The sequence below is a fragment of the Nycticebus coucang genome, chromosome 5 (genome assembly GCF_027406575.1).
Source record: "Nycticebus coucang isolate mNycCou1 chromosome 5, mNycCou1.pri, whole genome shotgun sequence".
In the NCBI taxonomy this organism is placed as follows: domain Eukaryota; kingdom Metazoa; phylum Chordata; class Mammalia; order Primates; family Lorisidae; genus Nycticebus; species Nycticebus coucang.
The window spans coordinates 25902289-25919414 of NC_069784.1; the positions used below are offsets into that span (position 1 = coordinate 25902289).

Below are 17126 nucleotides of genomic sequence, written 5' to 3' on the forward strand. Positions count from 1 at the left end.
AATGTTAGCCACTCTCTTTTTTCCTTTTAAAATATTTCAAAATATTAAATGCTTGAGTCAGGGCTATAAGTAAGCCTATCACCTGAATAGTGTTCACTGTACCTATTAGGTAGGTTTTTACCCCTCTCCTCTTCTCTTTTCCTCCTGCTTGATTTCCAGAGACTTTTACTGCCCTCTGTGCACATGTGCAACCCTTGCCTAGTTCCACTTCATTAGAGAGTCCATATGGTATTTGTTTCTCCATTCTTTTTTTTTTGAGACAGAGTCTCACTCACTATGTTGCCCTCAGCAGAGTGCCGTGGCGTCACAGCACACAGCAACCTCAAACTCTTGGGCTTAAGTGATTCTCTTGCCTCAGTCTCTCAAGTAGCTGGGACGATAAGCACCCACCACAACACCCGGCTATTTTTTGTTATTGCAGTTGTCATTGTTGTGTATGTGGCTGGCACTGTAACTACCGTGCTGCGGGTGCTGAGCCTGTTTTTCCATTCTTTGGATACTTCGCTTAGGATAATCATCTCCAGTTCCATCCAAATTGTTTCAAAAGGCATTAATTCATCCTGAGTACTACTTTATGGCATATAGATACGTACCCCATTTTGTTAATCCACTCATGAATTGATGGGTACTTGGGTTGATTCCACACCTTTGTAGGATGAAAGTTGTTTTTTTTTTCTGAGACAGAGTCTCACCATGTCACCCTCAGTAGAGTGCTGTGGTGTCACACCTCAAACTCTCGGGCTTAAGAGATTTACTTGCCTCAGCCTCTCAAGTAGCTGGGACTATAGGTGTCCCCCACAACACCTGGCCATTTTTGTTGTTGTTGTTGTTGTTGCAGTTGTCATTGTTGTTTGGCTGGCCCAGGCTGGGTTTGAACCCACCAGCCTCGGTGTATGTGGCCAGCACTCTATCCACTGAATAACAGGCACCACCGGATGAAAGTACTTTTAAAGGTCAGGGTGGTGGCTCAGCCTGTAATCCCAGCACCCTGGGAGGCCCAGGTGGGCAGATCCCCTGAGCTTCCAAGTTTAAGAACAGCCTGAGCTAGAGTGAGACCTGGTCTCTAAAAAAAATAGCTGGGTGTTTGCAGCAGGCGCCTGTAGTCCCAGCTACTCAGGAGGCTGAGGCAAGAGAACTGATTGAGCCCAAGAGTTTGAGGTTGCTGTGAGCTATGACACCATAGCACTCTACTGAAGGCGACAAAGTGAGACTGTCTCAAAAAAGAAAGTACTTTTAAACACTTATAAAAGCTTACAAATGTTCTTTTTTATTTTAATTAATTAACTAGTTAGTTAATTATTAACCCTAGGGCTAGGTTAGGGCTAGAACTAGTGTTCACAAAAATTTTTTTCTTTTTTTTCTTGACACTAATACAATTCTTGATATGAATTTTGGGGAAAAAAATTCATCAGGAAAATTTGCTTCATTTAAAAGGATTTTTATATTTTCTTGCCCTCAAATTATTTCAATGAACAGAAATGTAAAAAGTGCAATTTAGCCTTGATATAGCACTTTTAAAATGCAGAAAACCTGTGTATACTAAATACAGAATTTTGAGGAAATATCCATGGAAAGGGAATATTGCTAAAACAAAGTTAATAATTAGAGATTTGAATGTGAATAATGAAATGTATATTTTTAAAGAAATTAAGCTGCATTAAAATTTTCAGGAAAAACATACAGTCAATATATTTTTCTATCTCCTAAAGTCTCTGATTTTTAATTAGCTTAAAAGTTTTAACATTCAATTAATACTTACTAAATTCCTTTCATATCTCAGGCCTTGTCCTTCACATATTCACTTTCATGTTTTATGTAATTTCAAAACAATCTTGAGCGGTGCCCATAGCTTAGTGGGTAGAGCATGGGCCACATACACTGAAGCTGGAGGGTTCAAACCTGGCCTGGGCCTGCTAAACAACAATGACAACTGCAACCAAAAAAATAGCTGGGCTTTGTGGCGGGCGCCTGTAGTCCCAGCGCCTTGGGAAGATGAGGCCAGAGAATCGCTTAAGCTCAGGAGTCTGAGGTTGCTGTGAGCAATGACATCACAGCACTCTACTCAGGGTGACAACTTAAGACTCTGTCTCAAAAAAAAAAAAAACCCAACAAAAAACTATCTCATGATGCATTTGTAGAGGCCTCTAACATGAAGGAATATAGTGGGACATAGAGTATAGTGGATTTTGGTGGGTTTACTTGGTTTTCGTTATTGCTGTTGGTGTTAAATAATTTGCACATCAAAGATAATAATGGCACATTTATCAGAAAGAACAATGTCACCACTGGCCACCAGGCATAAGCATGGGAGTGTGTCTGTAGGAGGTAGTTTTGATTCACAGTCTCCAGATGACACTGTGAAATCTCTATTTTCCACATACAATCCTCCCACCCACAGAGGGTTATGAAATAAGTATGGGCCAAACCAAAGGTGTACAATGTGTGCATTGTGGAGCAACTCTGATGGAACGGCCTTATTTATGTTTTTTTTTGTAGAGACAGAGTCTCACTCTGTTGCTCTTGGTAGAGTGCTGTGGCATCACACACAGCAACCTCCAACTCCTGGGCTTAGGCAATTCTCTTGCCTCAGCCTCCCAAGTAGCTGGGACTACAGGCCTCCCGCCACAATGCCCGGCTATTTTTTTGTTGCAGTTTGGCCGGGGCTGGGTTTGAACCCACCACCCTCGGTATATGGGGGTTGGTGCCCTACTCACTGAGCCACAGGCGCCGCCCCTTATTCCTGTTTTTTAATATATTATTATTATTATTTGCAGTTTTTGGCCAGGGCTGGGTTTGAATCTGCCACCTCCGGCATATGGGGCTGGCACCCTACTCTTTGAGCCACAGGTGCTGCCCAATTTATTATTATTTTTTAAGACAGGGTCTTGCTCTGTTACCCAAGCTGAAAGCTTCCTGCAGCTTTTAACTCCTGGAATCAAGTGTTCCTCTTGCCTTAGCCTTTCAAGAAGCTGGGACTAGGCAGCTACCACTGTGAACAAAAAATTGTTCTATTTTTTTTTTTTGTGGAGACTGAGTCTCACTCTTACTCAGGCTGGTCTCCACTTCCTAACTTCAACCTACCAAAGTGCTGGGATTATAGGTATGAGCCATCATGTCAGGCCTATTATTCCCATTTTATAAATAAAGAAATTGAGTCTCAGTGAAGTTCAGTTAAAGTCATACAACACTAATAATAAATAGACTGCCAGAATTCCAGGTTCTGATTTCTATTGTTTTCCCCTTGAAAATAAATAAAGACAGTGTGTGAGGTGTCTCTGTGTGTGTATTTTCTGGTCTAAATTGTAGCAGATACATGTGCATTTGTGTCCATGTATGTCCCACAAATAATTGTCCTATGTCATTAACCATGGTGTTTATTTATGACTAAGACCAGGGTGCGGTGTGGCTCATGCCTCTAATTCTAACACTGAGAGGCTGAGGCTGGAGGATGGCTAGAGGCCAGGAGTTCTAGACCAGCCGGCGCGAGTGAACCTCATCTCTACTAAAAATAGAAAAATTATCTGGGTGTCAGTGACGGGTGCCTGTGATCCCAGCTACTTGTGGGAGGCTGAGGAGGAGGGATCGCTTGAGCCCAAGAGTTCAAGGTTGCAGTGAGCTATGATGATGCACTCTACCCTGGGCGACAGGGGGAGACTTTGTCTCAAATCGAACAAACAACTTACCTCTTTCCATAAAAACTTGGTTTTGCTTTTTGAGAATTACAGTAGCCTAAATATAGCTCTTTGCTTTATTTCAAACATTAATATCTTGTTGATCCAGAACACCTGGAACTTCTTGGGGCTATATATGTAACAGGTCAGAAGATCTATCTAATGGCAACTTGGGATTCTCTCTCAGTCCGTACCCAAAATTCAAATCCTCCTTCCACACCCCGAAAGCAGAGGAGTTCCGGGTGTAGGTGGAGTGCTTTTCACAGGGGCTTTTTCATGAATTCCGGAGGCAACTGCTAGAACACGCCTGTTGCACACACGCCCCCTACCCGGTTTGATATGCACCTGCAGTCCCTAGGGCAGCCCCGCGGGACGCGACTTTGGCCAAGTCAGACGTGGCAGAAAAAAACAGCAGTTGCCTTTTCATCTCACTTCTTATGATCGAACCATGCAGTTCCTTTACGTAGTATCTGGGCATTTAAGGCAGATGTAAATTTGTAACCTAAAAAGATTTCTGGTTACGTGGCTAGTTGGGGTACCGACCGCAGCGGAGGTGGCTCACACAGTTCTCCCCACTCGCCAGTTTGGTGACTTGCTTTGGAAGCCCGGGAACCGCACGCTCTGTCCTGGCGAGGTGTGATCCTCCAGGATCCCACCGCAGCCCCTGTTGGGTGTTGGCGTTTTTGAACCCTTTCCCGGCCCCAAGTTCCAGTTGCCAAAGGTCGGCCCGACCGCGGGCCTCGGGCCCCGCCCCCTTTGGCCTGGGTCGGAGCCGCCGCGAGCCCGAGCCGGAGCCCGAGCGGCCGCGGCCCCTTTAAGGAGCCGCTCTGCGGTAACCCGAGCCCGCAGTCCGGGCCGGCGCGGCGGCCGCGCGGTAGCTCCAGCCTCGGCGACTGCACCTCCGAGCGGCCCGGAGCCCGCGGCTTCCCTGGCTCCCGTGAGCATCTCGCGGGGTGGCCCCGGGCGGCGCCAGCCCTCGGGCCGGACCAGCTCGCCAGGCGCTTGAAACTACCCGCCGCCCTCTCCTGGCCCGGCGCAGCCGCCGCCCGCGCGAGTCGCCCCGGGACCCGGCACAGGTGACGCCGTTTGGAGTGGGGCTCGGGGAGGAGGGCGGGCTCGCTTCGCCCCGCGGCGTCCTGGCGCAGCTGGACGCCGTCCGCGAGCAGGGGCGCCGCGCCATCCCGCCGCTGGCCTAGCGCGGCCGAGGCCCCCGCGCCTGGCTGCTGGGTGGGCGTCCGGCGCGCGGCGGGAGGCTGGGGCGGCTCCGGCAGGTGTGTGCGGCGGGCGCAGCATCCTCCCAGCCCCGCGGGCCCCGGCGCCGCTCCGGGAGCAGATGGTGTCCCGGCGCCCACGGCCCCCGCGCCACTCGGGCGCCCCACGTCCCACTCGCGTTTCCCGGCTGCGCGATTCCGGCTGCCCTGCCTCCCTGGCTGCGCCTCCGGGGGCTCAGCTCTAAGCGGGTGGGTGCGAACCTTTGGACACCCAGGGAAAGCTTTCACACAATCAGGCGCATCAAGTGGGTAAGTCACCTTCCCCCCACCTCCCGCTGCCTCTGTCTGAAACAAGTTGCATTTCTCAAGTGGGTCCCATTTTTAGCCGACGAGTGGTGTATTAGGCAAGGCACCAGGCACAAAGTCGGGGGAGAAACTGGTTTCTGTTTCCAGCTCTACCATTATAACCTCTGGCAAGTTTATTAAACTAAGTGTCTCGGTTTACCCATCCATGAAATGGGCTTCATTATGCCAGCATTTTCCTGCCGTCCCGAGATGGCAGAAAAACCTCTGTGCAAGCACTCTTGAGTTGTCTAAGTCCATTGAAGAGCCAGTGTCGGTGGTCTGTAGTTTATTAATTGTGCACATTTGAGTGTGGTGCACATTTTTATGTGAAATTTGCTTTAAAGAGTGATCTTTGAGGATGTTGAAATTAATTCAAATACTAGTTTGGAGCCAAGATGGAAGAGTTTATGTGGATGTTAGGAATTGATGTGTGAAGCAGTGGAACTCGCTGAAGTAAAATCTTAATGCAGTCATAAATGAGGCTGAGGACAGTGGACCGGGATTGTGGTGTTTTTAAGTGAGATACTGCTGCGTGAGCACATGGTATAGATTGGAATGCGGCTTCTCCTTTGTGTAGCCAATTAAGGTAATAAGTTAGAGAATCCAAGTTCCCTCTTCAGTGTTCTATATAGGAGGTAGAGAATTTTTACCCTTGTTTATCTTTTCCTTAAAAGATTGTATGGGTGAAACTAAATTAAGAAAGTGTACTCTTGTCCTGTTAGAAAATTTGAAAGAATGGCTTGAGGAACCATAGATTTTGGTTATTTTGCCACCCCCTCCTGTGCCATCTGATGATCTAGAGAATAATGTATTTTGAGGATATTTCCTGTTTTCCTACCCCTGCAACTCCTTTTGTCACATGACCTCCCTACAAAGTCAGAATCTTTACTGTGCGGTCTTGTGGGAGTTTTACTGTCTAGGCTGGACCCCCGTCAGCTCCTCAGTTCATCTCTAGTATTCATGCTGCTGGATTTCCATTTCTATTCTTTCACGCTAATCCTTCTTTACCCTGGTATAAAGAATTAATGGGCCTTTGCTACTAAAGCTGTATACTTGAAGGTATGGCAGTGGTTAAGGAGCGGAAACTTTATGGCAAACTCCAGAGAAGCTGGGCCTTCTGACAAGATCCTGGAGTACAGATGCAAGAGTTGGCCTGCTTTTTCTTTCATTTTCTCAAATCTCCATTAATTATTAGCTCACCAAGGGAAGGGTTGGGAGCAGGAAGCTAGCAGAAATCGAACTCAGTGTTGGATTGATTAAGATCATTCCCTGCAAAGGAGTGAGAAGAAAGAAGCAGCAGCTTGGCTATAGGGAGGTTGGAGAGCCCTCACCATAGCCAGGTAACCAGCAGGAAGAGAAGGAGCCCTAGATTCCCCACTGGGAAACGGAAAGGACTGCAGAAAGGGAGTGGCACAGCTTCTAGGCAAATTCCGGAATGCATCTGAGGTGTAATGGGCCCTTTTCACTCTTTCCATTTGAGAGTGTTTCTGGCTCCTCAAGGTCAAGTGCAACTGTCCTCTGGTTTTCAGACTTGTTCACACTTCTCCCTCAGTGCTCTAAAGGATTCCCAGCATTATGTTCCAGCCTCAGATCTGGCCTTAAGAATATTACAGGAAGCCAGACAGTTTAATTTGTAGGAAAACTTTCAGACCTCTACCTTGTCCCACCCTTCTTTCCTAATTAAAACCCCATGTCCTATGGATGAAGGATTCCATCAGGCATCCATATCTCTTGGAAGGTTAAAAAGCAGGATACTCAGTTTAAGAAGAGTAAACTGAACAGTCTACACGGAGATCCAGAAAACTGTAGTTTTTCTGTTGAGGAAGATAATGAATGAATTGTTTGGGTGAGAACAGCGGATACTTGGACAAGGGAGGGAAGGACTGGTGGTGGCATTGTGCTGGACAGCTTGTGTCCATGTCCTTGAGAGAGCAAAGGATACCACCAAGCTAGCAGAGCACCCTGCTGTGCTTGCCCTCCTTCCAGTCGCCTAGAGAGAGGAAGGAGAGAGCAGCACTGAGGCGGAGTCACCATCTGTTCCCAAGGATGGGAGGCAGACTTAACATTAGGGATGAGCTGTATTCACCTGGCACTGACATCAGGCAGTGGATGTATTACTACAAAGAATGTATTACATCAGGAAAGTGAGACTAATTTTGTAAAAAATTCTAAGGTATTTAAAGAAGGGCTTTGGTGATATTTTTTCCTATTGGAGATGAAGGTAGGTAGCACACAAAGAAATAGAGTCCTACTGCTCTGAAGCCTGCTACTCCTGGTGAGACGGTTGGATGTGCTGCAAACAGATCCCCCACCTGAGGAGGCAGGGGAATGCAGGAAGAGCAAAAGGCGTTTCTTTGCTCAGAACATGGGTCTGTTCAAGGAGAATGCAATCTTGTGGCTATACGGGAAGGATCTTGTGAATCAATGTAAGAGGCCAAGGTTTTTGAAAATAGCCGATGAAGGAGACAGCCAAACATCTGTTCAGAGTTTGGGCCATGGTGGGAGAAAGGAGGCCTGCATGGTGGCACCGATGTCGTGGGGGGAGTTTGACTAGATGGACAGGGTTTGTCCAAAGCAATATTTCAAACTACAGTAGTACAAACTGCATTTTTACATTGAGATCCAGAACATGAGTAAGTATATGTGTGTCTGAAACAAGTTACTATTTCTGTTCCTATTCTGTGTTCTTAAAAATGTATAACCTGTCAGTGGATCACAGATTACCATTTGGAAACTATTTGTCTAATGGATGGAAAAATAGATTGCCATGAAGCAGGTGGTTGGAGCATCTGGAGGAGGGGAGGGGGCCATAGAAGTGACTAAGAGCTTTCTGGACCCCTGTCACTGGGGACAGAGGGAGGGTAGGAACTTATCTGGTGTCTGATCTGTGTAGGACTCATGTAGTCGAAAGGCAGCTGGATGGGGCAGATGTAAAAAAGGGGACTTCCCACCCATTCTTTTCACTTAAAAGCAAAACAATTTGTTTGAAGGGAAGAAGTGTGGAGGGAGTGAACTTGGATTTGAAAGCACACTTTTCTCTGTAGGTTAAATGAGAAGACAGATGGATCCAGAACAAATTGGCTGTTGGATTTAGATCACCTCCACTTTTCCTTTTTTTTTTTTTTTTTGAGACAGAGCCTCAAGCTGTCACCCTGGGTAGAGTGCTGTGGCTTCACAGCTCACAGCAACCTCCAACTCCTGGGCTCAAGTGATTCTCCTGCCTCTGCCTCCCAAGCAGCTGGGACCACAGGTGTCTGCCCCAACACCCGGCTATTTTTTGGTTTCAGCCATCGTTGTTTGGCGGGCCCAGGCTGGATTCGAACCCGCCAGCTCAGGTGTATGTGGCTGGCGCCTTAGTTGCTTGAGCCACAGGCGCTGAGCCAGATCACTTCCACTGGATAGGGGGCAAGGGGCTCATAGGGGGGAGTGGGTGACTGGGAGGCTCACACCTGCCCTTCCTTCTTTGAGAAGTTTGAGCAGATGTGGATGAAATTGTTGCTTTGAAACCCCAATTGCTGATCAAATTCATTAAGTAGTTGGCTGCTTGCCTCACAAAATTTGAAAAGTATTCTCATTACATTTCATAAAGGAGTTAGATTATCAAGATTTCCTTAGAAGTCTATTTCAAGTTGTACCATCCAACCCCAATCATCATTCATAGTCTTTGGGATCACCAGAAAAGCTTCTTGGAGAAACAGGCAAGGCAGCAACCAGCAACTGTGAGCTAATTCCTGCATCTGCCCTAAAGTTAATCCAGGACAAAGCCTATCTGCAGACTTTTGATTTCCTTTTCATAACAATTAAGGTCTGACTCTTAACACCTAACACTCCCACCAGCAAGTAAAACAAAGCCTGGAGAAAAAGTACAAGGTATCAGAGTTCACCTGGGTGTTGCCTTGTTACTGCTTGCTTTTATCACTGACATTCTTGACCTAGTTGGCTCCTTGCTTTGACCCATCCCTGCCTTCTCTGATTTTCTTTCTAGAGGGTGGGAGGCCAGAAGGGAGGACCTGAGCACCTGGAGCAAAGGCAGCTTGTTTGACAACTCCCAGCTGCATATCTCTTAAGGCACAGTTAAGAACCAGTTCTTGAGACATTTGCCATTTTGAGGATTTGAAACCACTTACAGTCTCAAGTCCCTAAAGTTTTCTTTAGTGTTTGTTTTTTAATTTCGAAAGTGAAAATTGCTCTTCGTAAAAGAAAAAAAATTACAGTCAATACTCGAGAATGCACCTCCCCAAACTCGCTTGGTTTTATCTCTAAACACAACTAGTTATCAATGGGGAGGGGGGGATGTTTATAGCCCTCCCGACATTTTCTCTACAAATGCTAAAGTGTGCCTAGAGTTATTTATTTATGAAAAATGTATCATTTTGTAGCCTGCTTCCATATCACCTTATTCACTTAAATGTCCTGTCTTAAGATATCGATAGTATAGGGCAGCGCCTGTGGCTCAGTGAGTAAGGTGCTGGCACCATATATCAAGGATGGCGAGTTCAAACCTGGCCCCGGCCAAACCGCAACAAAAAATAGCTGGGCGTTGTGTCGGGTGACTGTGGTCCCAGCTACTCAGGAGGCTGAGGCAAGAGAATTGCCTAAGCCCAGAAGTTAAGTTGCTGTGAGCTGTGTGATTCCACGGCACCCTACCCAGGGCTATAAAGTGAGACTCTGGCTCTACCAAAAAAAAGAAAAAGTGATAGTATAGCTATGTCAATATATTTAACCATTTCCCTATCTGTGGGCCTTAAGGTTGCTTCTAATGATGCTTCACTAAACACCCTTGTTAACACTATACGTCATTCTTATCACACTTGTGTGAATTTGTTTTGAGGGTAAAAAGATCAGTTTATTATATACTACTTATTTTATAATTCAAGAAACATAGTAATATCAGCGGCGCTTGTAGCTCCATGGGTGGGGAGCCGGCCACATGCACCAAGCCTGGTGGGTTGGAACCCAGCCCAGGCCGGCTAAACAACAATGACAACTACAACAAAAAATAGCCAGGCGTTCTGGAGGGTGCCTGTAGTCCCAGCTACTTGGGAGGCTGAGGCAAGAGAATCGCTTAGGCTCAGTGCCTGTGGCGCTAAGGCGCCAGCCACATACACCTGAGCTGGAGGGTTCGAATCCAGCCCGGGCCTACCAAACAACAATGACGGCTGCAACCAAAAAATAGCTGGGCATTGTGGTGGGTGCCTGTAGTCCCAGCTACTTGGGAGGCTGAGACAGGAGAATCACGTGAGCTCAGGAGTTGGAGGATGCTGTGAGCTGTGATACCACAGCACTCTACCCAGGGCGACATTGTGAGACTCTTGTCTCAAAAAAAAAAAAAGAAGTCCCGTGGGAGGAGCACAGCCCCACATATGCTTTCAAATACCTAAGCTCATTAACACAGAAAAAATAAAAAGAGAGACATAGTAATATCAAGGTTTACAAATTCTTCTATTTAATTCCCCAGATATTCCTTTAGCAGTGAAAGCACGGTTAGAACTTGTGGGGACTTCAAAGTGGGGCAATGTACAGCCCTTGTTCGCAGAGCTCACTATCTGGTAGGGGGATTAGGCATGTACATTGATTAAAATATTTGCAGTTTTATTTATACCCCACCTTGTTCCAAAATGGAAGTCGTATTCTCTTCTTGGTTAGCAGTTCTGGCTATAATTTAAGCTTTCCAGCAGCCAAACCATCCATAACAAGCTTCTGGGTATCCAGAGGAGACACCAGATCAGAAGCCTACCCATTCCTGATTCCAGGAGATGAGAGGAGATTTCTCCTTTGGATTGTCATTAAGAAAACACTGTATTTGCAATGCCCAGCATTCTCAGTGACATTCTCAGTTTTGTACAGTAAAACCTAGTGACTTTGCTTTATGATGACATCTCATATCATGTTGCTCAGCACTGGCCAGGAGAGTCATGCCTTGGCTATGCTCAGTGAAAGGTTAGGACGAGGTGTAGGTTCATGGGTTTAGTCCAGAAATAGCTTTAACAGGACCTAAAGGGATAGACGAGCAAAGAAAGCAGCAAAGCGATACTGTTCCTGGACATTTTCCCACAAGGTAGCAAAGAATAGGCTGCAAATATATAATTTTAGTGAAATTTCATGGGAACTTACAGAACACTTGGCTTGTAATATATGAAGCCAGAAATGAGGATAGTTTAAATGGAATTAACTGATTAGAATTATAACAATAGCCGATGAAACACTTGCTGGATAAGGGGCACCAACTACAACAGGGACCTTACCTAACAGATGCAAACATTGTAACCTAATTGTCTGTACCCTAATATTGATCTGAAAAAAAAAAAAATAGCTGAGCAAAATATTTTCTTGTTTTTTTTTTTTTTTTTTTTTGAGACAGAGCCTCAAGCTGTCACCCTGGGTAGGGTGCTGTGGTGTCACAGCTCACAGCAACCTCCAACTCCTGGGCTCAAGCGATTCTCCTGTCTCTGCCTCCCAGGTAGCTGGGATTACAGGCACCTGCCACAATGCCTGGCTTTTTTTGGTTGCAGCCGTCGTTGTTTGGTAGGCCTGGGCTGGATTAGAACCCGCCAGCTCAGGTGTATGTGGCTGGCACCTTAGACGCTTGAGCCATGGGCACCAAGCCTAAGCAAAATATTTTCAACAGAAACAACGAAAACCAGCTCTGTACTTGGTACCCGCAAGAAGGATGGTACTTGTTCACATAGGAAGGAACAGTGCCAACATGCTGAGTGTTCTTGAGAGCATGTAGAGCAGTGGTTCTCAGCCTTCCTAATGCCTCCTAATGCTGCGACCCTTTAATACAGTTCCTCATGTTGTGACCCCCAGCCATAAAAATGATTTTCGTTGCTACTTTGTAACTGTAATTTTGCTACTGTTACGAATTGTAATGTAAATATCTGGTATGCAGGATGTATTTTCATTGTTACAAGAGGCGTAAAATTGTTAATAGGTTGTATGGTGTGAGAGTTGGGGCTGTAAGTTGGGAAAAGTTCACCTCTTATAGGTCACCTGGATCTGAGTTTCCAAGAACACATTCGCCAAATTGTTGTTAATAATAGTTAAATAGCAGGTTTACTGGAAAAGAGCGGTGTTGGAACCAGTTTTAGGTGATGGAAGTTTTATAGGAAGAGGTTGGAAGAGAAGCACTGTTAGAGTACCTTTTTTGTTGAGACAGAGTCTCACTATGTCACCCTCGGTAAGGTGCTGTGATGTCACAGCTCACAGCAACCTCAAACTCCTGGGCTTAAGCGATTCTCTTGCCTCAGCCTCCCAAATAGCTGGGACTGCAGGCACCCGCCACAACAACCCGGCTATTTTTTGGTTGCAGTTGTCATTGTTGTTTGGCAGGCCCGGGCTGGGTTCCAACCTGCCAGGTCTGATGTATGTGGCTGGGGCCCTAGCCACTGAGCTACAGGTGCCGAGCCAAAGTACCTTGAGTGGAGTTTAAAGTGGATCTTAGGTAACAAGAGAAAAGGCTTCCTGAAGAATTTAGAAACTCTTTGGCTTTCTTTTCATTTTAGCCACCCCATTCTGCAGTTAGATGGTAGGTGTAGACTAGCTGCAGGGCCCTTAAACCAAGGGGTAAAGGGAGAAGGAAATCATCACATTCTTCAAATACAGAATGTATAATATTCCTCTGTCCTTAGTGCCCTTGGAGAAATAGGTGTAACATTTCTTGGTAAGAAGTCGGGCGGCGCCTGTGGCTCAGTGAGTAGGGCTCCGGCCCCATATGCCAAGGGTGGTGGGTTCAAACCCAGCCCCAGCCAAACTGCAACAACAAAAAAACAGCCGGGCGTTGTGGCGGGCGCCTGTAGTCCCAGCTGCTCGGGAGGCTGAGGCAAGAGAATCGCGTAAGCCCAAGAGCTGGAGGTTGCTGTGAGCCGTGTGACGCCACGGCACTCTACCAAGGGCGGTAAAGTGAGACTCTGTCTCTACAAAAAAAAAAAAAGAAAGGGCTAGTAGTATCAAAAGCTGTTCCTTTTTTTGTTTAAGAGTGTCACTCTGTTGCCCAGGCTAGAGTGCCGTGGCGTCAGTCTGTCTCATAGAAACCTCATACTCCTGGGTTTAGGAGATCCTTCTGCTTCAGCCTCCCCGAGTATCTGGGAAGCGTGTACACAATGCCTAACTTATTTTTCTGTTTTTAGTAGAGACAGGGTCTTGCTGCTGCTTAGGCTGGTCTCAAACTCCTGACCTCAAGGGATGTTCCCTCCTTGGCCTCTCAGAGAGCTAAGGATGACAGGCATGAGCCACCTCACCCAGACAAGAACTATTCTTTATTGAGTGATATTTTGATCTATTGCCTAATAGCAAACCATTCCCAAACATAGCCTGGTGGCTTAAAACAATGATTATTTTTTTTTCCTTTTCCTGTCATTCTGTGGGTTGGCTGGGGAATTACCACATTGGTTACAGATTCACTGGAGAGGGTGCATTCAGTTGGAGGGTCAGCTGGGCTGGAAGGTCCTGCCTGGTTGGCCAGTGTGACGGGTAGTTGGTGTTGAGGGCTGGCTCTTAGCTGGCAGCCTCAGTTTTCTCCTGTGCCCTTTCATCCTCCTATGGATTTGACAGATTTCTTTACAAGATGGTCTCGGGGGATGTTCCAAGAGCGTGAGAGGTGGACACTGCAGGGTCTTTTGATGCTTTCCTAGACTCTGGATTCCTCGGAGCCTCTCTTCAGTTGTGTTTTATTTGTTAGCAAGTAGCAAGGCCAGCCCAGATTCATGTGGCGGGTGGTGGTGGTGTGGGGGAGAGACGTAGCTTCCACCTTTGGATGGGAGGATCAGAGTGGTCATGAAACATTGCAAGAGAACTTACGGCCATTAAATGATTTACCACAAGTGGCTACATGTGCCAGGTACGTTCCAGGTACATTTAGCATTTTGTCTCATTAAACCCCATAACTGTCCTGCAATGTAGGCATTATCCCATTTTACAGAACTGGCCTGTCAGAGAGTATTGTTTTTGCCCAAGCTATATCTCTTTAGCTGAATGGAATTCAACCTTTTTTTTTAGACCTGAGGTCTTTTTCTATCCCCCAGGCTAGAGTACAGTGACAAGGTCGTAGCTCACTGTACCCTCAAGCTCCTGGCCTCCAGCAATCCTTTTGCCTCAGGCTCCCAAAGCACTGGGATTATAAGTATAAACTGTGCCTGGCCTGGAATTTGTCTTAAGAACCTAACAAGTGGGAGAAATTTGCTGAATTATTCTTCAGCTCCTCTAACTCATTTAATGTTATCTGCTTTTCTGTGGGGTACAGGCAAAAAAAGGAAAAAAAAAAAAAAGCAAGAGGAAAAGCCCCCTGAGGACATTCACAGAGGTGATCAGGTCTGGGATGTGGAGGGGAGAATTTCCGTCTCCTTAGGTTCTGACTTCCTAGGTAGCTTGGCATGTGACCCAATGATTCCTTCCCTTCCCTTCCTTTCCATTCCCATTTTTCTTTCCTTATTATTGTTATTTTACTATTATTATTATTTTGAGACAGAATCTCACTCTGTCACTCTGTATAGAGTTGAGCTATGCTGCCTTAAACTCTTGGACTCAAGTAATCCTGTAGTTTCAGCCTCCCCAGCAGCTGGGACTACAGGTGCCTGCCACCATTCCTGGCTAATTTTTCTATTTTTAGTAGAGACAGAGTCTCAGGCCAGGTGAGGTGGCTCACACCTGTAATTTTAGCACTTTGGGAGGCCAAGGTTGATGGACCACCTGAGCTCGTGAGTTTGAGACCAGGCTGAGCCAGAGTGAGACCTCGTCTCTAAAAATAGTTGGGCATTGTGGCAGGTGCCTATAGTCCTAGCTACTCCAGAGGCTGAGGCAAGGGGATCACTTGAGCCCAAGAGTTTGAGGTTGCTGTGATGCCACGGCACTTCACCAAGGGTGACAAAGTGAGACTCTGTCTCAAAAAAAAAAAAAAAAAAAAGAAAGAAAAAAGTAGAGACAGTGTCTTGCTCTTACTCAGGCTGGTTTCCAACTCCTGAGCCAAATAATCCACCTGCTTCTACCTCCCAGGATGGCAGGATTACAGAGGGGTGAGCCACCGTGCCTGGCCTCAAAGATTTCTTTTAAAAAAGAACAAAATATAGGGTGGTGCCTGTGGCTCGGTGAGTAGGGCGCCGGCCTCATGTACCAAGGGTGGCAGGTCAAACCTGGCCCCGGCCAAACTGCAACAAAAGAACACAATATATTTGGGAAAAATCATACTTTGTTCAGCTTTTCCTTGATTTCACAGTGTTGGCAAAAAGCCAAGAGCTGTCCCAAGCCAAGAAGCTCCTTCTGTGCTCCTTTCAGGAAGGGAAGAGCGTGGATGTGGAAACCAGGTAGAAAAGGTTGGCTGCAGGACCACTTGCCTCTTCCCAGGAGTCTTTCCCAGGCATTGCAGAGCCACCTGCTCTCTCCGTCAGCGTCAGGGCTTCTGACTAGCACAGACTCCTTCTTAAGGGTCAAATCAAGTTTTGTATTTGAAGTGTTTATTTCCTTGAAGGTGGGCCCTCAAATTGTATGAGCTTCAAAACTTTTACTTTCTATTTGTGTCAACTATTGGATTCGTGCGACCTTCTGCTGGTTTATCCAAAGACCAATGGCTGTAATCGGAATGTGTAGATTTAAAAACAAAGACTTCTTCATAAAATTGTTAAGTGGGATGGGTTACTAAGAATCAACATTTATCACAGAAATCCCGTGTATCATCTCTACACTGAGGTCCAGGAGGCTAGAAAATGACCTGAATTTTCCGAGGGCAGAATTCTTCAGTAAGTTGGGAGCTGAGGTGCTAAAGGGAGTGATGGAGATTAGGCCTTTTTCCTTTGTTCCCTCCAGCTACTCTGCTTGTGAGGCATTATAAAAATAAACCCTAAATAAAGGAATAACTATAAAATGAAATTGAAAACTTTTTTAAAATCTTTTTTTCTTTTGTTCTATCTTTTTCTTTTGAAATGAAATTTTTTAAATAGGACAGAAGATAAAAATGGACAACGAAAGAACCAGAACATGTAAAAAGTGTGATACATATAAGCTAGGAAAAGATTGAAAGTTTTGTTAAAAATTTCCAGGTGTTAGGGAAATGAAAGGGAGAGAAATAACGTCTTGAAAGGGCAGAAAGATCTCAGGGATTAAGGAGATGAGATAACTTCCCACCCTCACTGTGTCAGAATCTCTTGGCGGAGACTCTGGCCTGATGACAAATTTATCAATAAATCTGTCCCTCCCGAAAAACTCCCCAAACTGTAGAAAGGAAGACTATAAAATTTTCTCTGCTGGCAGGAATGAGCAGAATATATACTGAGAAAGTACTGTGGTGGTGCAGAGTTTTCACCCTGGAATATGAAAATTTGAAAAATACTGAATCAGAGGGATCAGAGAAGGTTTTCTTAGAAGGCATTTAATACAGGATAAAAAAGGACAGATAGGATTATGACTGATAAAGGGAAATGTTAAAGAGATTTGTAGCAGAGACGTGAATTGTCAAAACAGTTGCCTGAGCTTTGGTTGCAAGGTAGGAACATCCCACAGCCATTGACTATAGGTAAATTTTGCTGGGAGTGGATGACCCTTACAGCACCCAGTTTGGAGAATAAAGTTTAGCCTCCTTCCTGATCATTGTAATTATTATGTACAAGCAACCCAAAGAATTGATTAAAAAACTGTGTTATATGTTTACCATGGAATACTATTCGGTTTTAATCTATTCATCGGGTTGCTTGTGGGGAAAGTAAAGGCCAATTTTTTAAAATTTTTATCTTTTTTTTTTTGAGATGGAGTCTCATTATGTTACTTGGTAGAGTGCTATAGTGTCACAGCTCACAGCAGTGTCAAACTCTTGGGTTTAAGTGATTCTCTTGCCTCAGCCTCCCAAATAGCTGGGAGTACAGGTGCCCACCACAACGCCTGGCTATTTTTTGATTGTAGTTGTCATTGTTGT

The 17126-nt window shown here is 45.7% G+C and overlaps 1 protein-coding gene across 2 annotated transcripts in view; it reads left to right on the top strand.

Annotated features, from left to right (window-relative positions):
* The first annotated feature begins 4430 nt into the window (after positions 1–4430).
* TLCD4 (TLC domain containing 4) overlaps positions 4431–17126 on the top strand; it is a 75662-nt gene continuing 62966 nt past the window's right edge. The window contains exon 1 of one of the 2 annotated variants that reach the window (XM_053591030.1): positions 4431–4747. The gene's annotated coding sequence lies outside the window, so the exon portion shown is untranslated. Of the gene's footprint in view, positions 4748–5043; positions 5192–17126 lie in introns of those variants that run through there. The other variant, XM_053591031.1, reaches the window with a different exon arrangement.